Raw genomic sequence first — 8,381 nt, 5'->3', positions numbered from 1 at the left:
AAAATATTTCTGGCAAAATAAAATAAAATAAAATAAAATAAAATATTTCTGATAAAATAAAATAAAATAAAATAAAAGATTTCTGATAAAATAAAATAAAATAAAATATTTCTGATAAAATAAAATATTTCTGATAAAATAAAATAAAATATTTCTGATAAAGTAAAATAAAATATTTCTGATAAAATAAAATATTTCTGATAAAATGAAATAAAATAAAATAAAATAAAATATTTCTGATCCACCCCTTATTTTATTTATTCTGGAATATTATTTTTTTAAGTTGATCGACTTTAATACAGGAGTGTGCATAATTTAGAATCTGATCTCTGCTACAAATGATCTCGATAATATGTTTTTGACGGAGTTCATCTAACTGTTCTTGTGTTAATAAGAAATCCTCGTTTCCGTATTCATCAATAACTAAATTAACGTTAAATTGCTCCATGTTTTGTGAAAACGCTGTTCTGATGGCGTTTCCAAATACTTCTTTGTCATGTATAAAAACCCTCACGTGCTGGTACATTATATAATATTTACTGTATCTTTAAAATCAAAGATCTATGATTTCACATACAGATTTATCACAAGCTCTTCTCCACGTATGTCAATTAAGCGATTAAGGTGGTCTGTGAGCTTAAAATTTATTCGTGTTAACATATTATTGTGACACCGCAAATACACAGGATTAGTTGGTTCTTGCACGATTAAACTTCCAGGGGAAACTTGTGGTGTAAATGTATATAAAATATATCCTTGTTGAGCCTGATTTGATTTTCCGAGATCTATTTGATAGCTGCCATCGACTACGTCACAAACCAGATTGACCACGATCGTGCTGGTTATATTAACGATTCCCGGAGATACGTGTCTGCCGCCGCCGTGTGGATCATTATTATATCTTAAAACAGTTGGAGATGGTGCTAGTTTTCTCCACGCATCGAGTATTTTAGGATAAAACTCATTCATAATGTCATTGAGTGATCTTATTAATTTTATAAATTTTAATAAATCTCCTTAAGCTATTTTATAATGATTGAGGTATTGATGGTTGTTATTTTATCTCTTACTCCAACATCATAAGTACTAGCATTTATTATCTCGATAATGGTCTGATTAAAATACTTAAGATCTAATACAATTTGATTTAAATGTTGTATCGTTGCAATGATCTGATGTTCTAGATCGATATTGGGATATTCCAGGATATAGTTTTTAAATAAACGTACTAATGTCGTTAATGCAGTTGTGTATTCAGTTTTAATTTTGTCAGCCCTTGATCTTAATTCTCCTTCATAAACAATACTAGTTGATGTTTTCACATCAAAATCAATGATAGCAAATGGTACCATAGAATATATTTTACTATCATGAATAGTATGAGTATTAACCTCCATTCTAACCCATGGATACAAATTTCGGTATTTTGGAGTTGTTATAAACTTGGCATCGTCCGCGAGAAATTCAATTAATTTTGGTTCTGGTGGTCCTTCATATACCGGGGGAATTTCAGGCCAACTTAGTACGGATCTTATCGTGGATTGATAAATATCAACGGCATAATCGGGAGAATGTATCTCAACCGTCGAAGATAGCGTCGGTTCATGAACGTTAATTGATATTTTTGCTTCTTTTCCGGTTATTGATTTTATTCTACGTTGAACTTCCTCATTGATTTGTTCGATCTCGTAACTACCAGTTGGTATTCCAACATCTATCCAGTCAGGAGTACCATCTGGTTTGTTCTTGTTAGCAAATACAAGCAAATTATTTGCTGGTGTACCATTAAATGATTTTGATCTGATATTTGGCCACCTGTAATATACCCGTAATTGAGCTAATGCTATTTCTTTTACTGGAATTGCAGTAGGAAAGTTAATACTAAATTCAGGATTAGTTGAACTTACCGAGATCATCGTTATCTTTGGCGGAGTTGTATTAGTCACGATCTGCTGGAGTAATTCTGTCATTATTAGTACTTGTATCTTTAATACCGATACCTTCGTCATATATTTTAGTCATCATTGAAAACTCTGAATCAGATATAATTCCATCACTGAGACTCGCTGATAACAACGAAGACAATTTCGAGTATGCTACTGTCGCTGTGTGTAATTTTATTATATAATCGGATAATTTTTCGTTCGTGCAAGTACATATTTTTTTTGCGATGATATTAAGCACACCTGCAATCGTTGTTGCTGCTGAAATACAAATAGTTACGGCTACTGGTGCCATCATTGTCACCGCTGATAATATAACACCGGTTGCAGCAACAACAGCGGATACTGAATAAACAATCACATCAACGATAACTAATCGTCGTCGATATTTTTTTACTTTTACTGTATATTGTTCGACTCGATCTTTCAACGCTGCCTGCCATTCACGCGCTTGATTGTACCTGTATTGTGCACCGTCCATATATTTTTATGTAGTAACCAATTGAGGTGTTTCAGCTACAAATTCCAAACACCACCAGTAAGATGGTGCGTTTAATGTCTGATCAGCTGCTTCCAGCATAAATTTCTCTTCGGTTCCCCTATCTAATATAACAGATACAACCCCGAAAACCTATCCATTGAATGACGCCATGGATATTTTGTGAAAATCTCAAATTTTGCAGCACTAAACACAGACAACCTGTACACGCCAGTGACTGTTGCGGTATATTTGATAGTTTTATTTTGCTGCGACCACGTTGCAAATCCCGATGATACCGTGTATACGATGTTTGTGATATGTCCGGGAGTTATTCCAGCTGAAATTTTAATCAAACTGGTTTTATTAACGATCATAGGAATCCCCGCTACGATGTCTTGCTGTGTTCATTTGATCGTGTCCAGGTTAGTTTTGATATCAACGAGTTTCATGTCAATGGTGTACGGAGTGCCGAAGAATTCTTCTGCGGTTTTTGATAGTTTCTACGAAATCTTGCAAAAGCGCCCAAGTGAACGTCATACTCGGCCCGCAGCGTGGATAATTTACCATCTACGTTGTCGACGTATTTTTTTGTTGCTGCGTCTTCGTCGGATGTTGGATCTCTTAAAACTACTATTTTATTCCCGTTCATGCTTAGTTCACCTGTCATTGTGTCGCCGGTCTTTTTCACGCGATTAGCGACGCTTCTTGCAATTTCATTTCTGATGGTTGCAAACGACATACTTGAATCTCTGATTTTGCCGCTGTCAGTAAACACGGGAATATTATCCGTAACTGCACCGAGTACTCGTCGAACTATATCATTCCATCTGATGTTGCTCGTTTTTAGTTTTCCGTATCGATCTTGAAAAATAACAACCTCATCTGGGTCAACTCCAGCCAGGTTCATGATATCAGCAAGTTCATCTTTAGTCGCGTACTTTGACAGATCAACGTCGCCGGGTTTTTTCTCAATGCGTGAGGATCTTCTTCCGCAAATATCAACCATTATAATAAGACCTGTTGTTTAAAAGGCTTTACGCGCAACGAATGGGTTGCTTGTATAATCATGCACGACTTTATGTGGCGGTTTGGATGATTCTGATATAGCGTTAAGTACATTAATTACTTCACGGCTGCATATTGGCGGATCTGTCATTGTTTGTGTGGGAAGCGTTGAATACCAAACTTTACAACCAGAGGTTCTTGCGTGGAGTGGTGCGACATACTTGATAAATTCAACAGGTGGAGCTAACCCGTATGAATCAAAATAAACAATTCCACGTGGATCAACCGCGTATGATACCCAATGAGTACCGAGTCCTGAATTCGAGTCAAGATTAATAATACCTGTTTCGAGTTTGTTTGGTCGGTCCGGTAATTGATCTCGCATAAAAACACCTCTAAAGTTTTTTATTTTTAATTTTTTAGCAACATCAAGTAAATCAAAATTTGATGCTGGAACTTCTAACGAGGAAGCCTCAGACCTCTTCCCCAGCGAGATCCCGGTAATCTTAGACCGCGTCCCTTTTTTTGTATCCATTTCCAGTTGCTTTCTTTTGAGCCATTCCAGTAGCTGTTCCAATAGCACCTAATGCGGCTGCTTTTGCTACGGCTAGAGCAGCAGCAGCTATTAACGCTGCAATAGCCGCAAGAAGTGGAAATATACCACCCATTTTAACCATGTCCTTGATGGCACTCGGAGAAAGATGAAATTGAACGCCGGTTTTTGATTCTAGGGCTTTATTGAAATGTTTAATCTGATTATTTGTCAACGATAATTTGTTTGGACCACCACCAATCTGATCTCGTTTTAGTGATATTTTAGTTCCGCATTTGTTGGCGGTTTTTGATTGAAGCTTTTTTACCTGACCAGGAGTCAGAGTAACATTAACATGACCATACGACATTTTTATATAAAATATATTTTTCTGAATAATTAAAGATTTTCCACTGGTGCATCAACGACCCTCATCCGACCACTACCACCTTCAAGTGACATGGCTTTATCGCTGAGTATAACCGCGATTGCTCTATAATTAACACCACCTGTATTTAACGTTGCTTTAAGATGTATATCAACGACAGATTGTTTTGATAGATCAAGATGCTCCAATGAAAAATAATAAATCGGATATAAAATTCTGAAATCATGTTGTGATATTTGCAATCCAGTATCAACATTTTGATCACGTCCCATGAATGACATTAAACGATGATATACACGTCCTATACGATTCTGTTCATAATTTAGTTGTATATTCTCTGTTGGTTCTTGTTGTCCGTTTATCCGTAAAGAAATATCTGTGACACCTAGCTTATCAAATATCATATGAGAGCGAGTTTGATCACCTAATCGATTAGTTTCCTGAAACGCAATAAAAATATGTCGCGGTGCAGAAACACCTTGTTGTGATGCTATATGCCATGTAAACTGACCGTTAACGTTAGTTTGTATGCTATCCGTGCTTGTTGTTAACCATGACAACAAGGATTTACCACCCGTGTCCATGAAAGAAATCAACTTTTGTTCTTCTGCGATCGTTGGAGTCATTACTGGCATCCACAGTGAAAGTTTCGATAATATTACTTTACCAGGATCACCAAGAGGTCTCCAAAGAGCATCGTTATCATCACCTTTTCGCACAAGAACAACCGTGTGTCTAGCTCCAAAAATAACCTTTCTAAAATTTCTGCAAAATCCAAAAATATGCGATAGTGGAATTGCACATGAGAATATTCTATCGCCAGGAGACAACATATTTCTGCGTGCTGCAAATCCAAAGTTGAAATTTTCATTAGAACCATGAACTACTGGCCACACATCAGCATCAGCGTTATTGGCATGATTTCTTGGTCGTCTCATATTATACGGATCGCTTTCAGTGTGAATGGAGTTATCTTTCACAAACATCATTGTGGGACCTGCTGATCTTGTATAATCATCAGAATATCTTGCTAGACCAATTATTGTTGTAGCAACGTCTACATCTTTCTGAATCGATTCGATATTTTTTTCTATCGATCATATAAGTGGCGCTATCAAACAGTGCCATGATCCCGTTGTTGACAAAACCAACTTTTACTGCATCTGCGTAATTAGTATTATCCGTTTTTACAATTGTACCTTCTACCTCAATAAACGCCTCAGCGGGTAAAAAGTATCTACTTGTATCATAAACTTGAAGTTCAATTCTTCCACGTTGATCTGGTATTCGTGCGTCATAAGAATAAAACTGATAATCACGCACAGATTCATCTTTAAGCACAGGTGCTTCCATGTCAAACGCTGTGTCTGATATACGCTTGAACATTTATTATAATTATTTTCCGTTTAACACGTTGATTACCGCGTTCGGGAAATTCCACTTCCTGATATCAAACTTGAAATATTATTCCCTGATTCACCTGCTAACGCCGCTAGTTTTTGATTTGCAGCCTGATTTATTATTTTACTGACATCTGCAGGCATAATTTCAGTACTTGGTAATTTTACTGGTGGTTGTGATTTTCGTCGCAATAATCGTGCTAGTCTTTCTTTGATTGCCGAGAACGCCTTACCAGCAACATTAACAATTGCTCCAGGAGCTTTATCACGAACAATATTAATAGCTTTCATCGATAATTGTTTCGCAACAGGCGCTACTTTTGGAGCTATCCTTGTAAATAATCCCCGTACAACATCACCAAGTCCATCTCCGTAAATTGCTCTATAGGTTGGTAATCGCGAGTTTACTGCTCTGACCTGTACAGATTTACGATGATTATTATGTATGATCATCTTATTTTATTTGTTATTTATCTAACAACTAGTCATCAACAAGTTCATCGATAAGTTCTCGGTAAACGCCGATATCCATGATACCACCTTGAAATAATCGTCTACAAATATCAGATGCTTCATTAATTATTTCTGGTGAATTATTTCCAGCTCGTTTTCCTCCCATGAGAACTTCTAACCGTGACACATCATTAATGATATTATCAGGACAAACAAAATTATTTCCCAGACCACTGCCAGTAGCTCCTTCTTCTGCTGTTTTCTTAAGTAGTCTTAAGGGTGATCTTGCTTTTTTAAGATACTTTTCTTTAAGTTTCGACGAAGAAGACTGTTGTTGTTCTGTTTGTTGTAGAGGTGGAGAAGATTGTTGTTGTTCTATTTGTCGCAGAGGTGGAGAAGATTGTTGTTGTTCTATTGTCGCATAGGTGGAGGAAGCTGATACTGGGAGAGTTGTTCTTGTTCTAGTTGTTTCAGTCTCCCTTCATAAAGTCTTTTTACTTCTTCAAGAAGAGTGTTGTATTCTCGACTTTTAGCCTGTTTTTTGTTGTGATATACGCGATATATATATCTAATAATATTATCATCACTTACTTTTTCATGACGAGGTTTAAACATATCAGATTTATTAAATATACTATTTAATATTACTTCGGGTAATTGTTCTTTTTTAGTATTTCTAATTTCTTCAACAACCCCTTTCCTAAATTTTGCAATCAATTCTATGTTTTTTTTCTACTAGTTCGGGTTCAGGTGCATGTTCTTTTTGCACGTCGGAGACTTCAGCACGAAGTTTTCCAATTTCTTCAAGTATTTCCTCACCAACAGGTGGAGGTTGAGCCGCAGCTATATCAACTGGAAGATCTCGTAAAATCTTCTTTGTTTGTTTAGTTCTTTTTGCTATTTGTTTAGTTTGTGCCGCAGTTTGTTCTAATACCGGAAAAATACCATTTTTCCTCTTCTCATCTTCCTCCGCAATTCCCCCCCCCCCATATAGTTTTTTCAACAACCGCTGAAGCTTTCTCAGTAGCTGCAGTGACGGGTTTAAACAGTTTTTAGTGTCCTCTTCATACTCAACTTGTGCTTCTTGCTGCGCTTGCAAGTTTTTTTCTAACTGAGTCTCTGACAGGAAGAAATTCTTTAATTGCTTCTAATCGTTCTCGTGCTATTCTTGCAGTATGAGATTCTGGATGTATCATTATTTTGATATAACAATTTTTTAATTAATATAGCAGCAGAGAGGGCGCCTACCAACGTTGGTCGTCCGTGGAAATTAAACAAAAAAATAAATAAACACGTAGAGTACTTTATTTTTCAGCTACCTTTTCGAACTAAGGTTTTATTGATGGGGTTGGTTTCAACAAAAATAAAATCATCTCAAGAAAACGTTTATTTGTAAAAATCTGGACCTTTCTACGAGATGATTTTATTTTTTGTTTATTTTTTTTGTCGGAATTCTTGGGTCTGTTCGCCCTCTCTGCGAGTCTGCTTATGAAAGTCACTTTCAATGTTCAGAGGCAGACATGCCAAAATTCTGTATTGGAATTCATAAAACGTTTGAGCCTGTGTTTGTTCACTGCTGGAATGCATCAAGATGGGACTGAACCAGGGTCACGACCCCGTTACATATATCTAGAATGAGATGTACCTAGGTATAGAATATTGTTCATATATGTATCTGTTTCCCAGTATAGCCACACATATTCATTCATTTAAAATATGTGTGAATGAGTGTGCGAAGTTACCAGAGTATGTATATGATTTGTATTTTTTATTTTATTTAATTATGTATCTTTTTTAATTTGTTTTACCTTTAACATAACCAATTACAAAATATGAAGACCACATCAAAGATGTGTCAATCATGACCAAATTTGTTATCCTCGTTTGAGAAAAGTCGTTTAATAATAATAATAATAATAATAATAATAATGATAACAACAACAACAACAACAACAATAATAACAATAATAATAATATTATTATTGTTATTATTATTATTATTATTATTGTTATCATTATTATTATTATTATTATTATTATTATTATTATTATTATTATTATTATTATATTATTGTTATTATTATTATTGTTATCATTATTATTATTATTATTATGCATGTATCAGCCGAAACTTGTCGAGACTCAGAATTGGACAAAAAATAAGTACCTTTCATTGCAA

The sequence above is a fragment of the Sinohyriopsis cumingii genome, chromosome 12 (genome assembly GCF_028554795.1).
Source record: "Sinohyriopsis cumingii isolate HCF-2022 chromosome 12, ASM2855479v2, whole genome shotgun sequence".
NCBI classification, from domain to species: Eukaryota; Metazoa; Mollusca; class Bivalvia; order Unionida; family Unionidae; genus Sinohyriopsis; species Sinohyriopsis cumingii.
Note: the sequence above shows the minus strand (reverse complement) of the source record.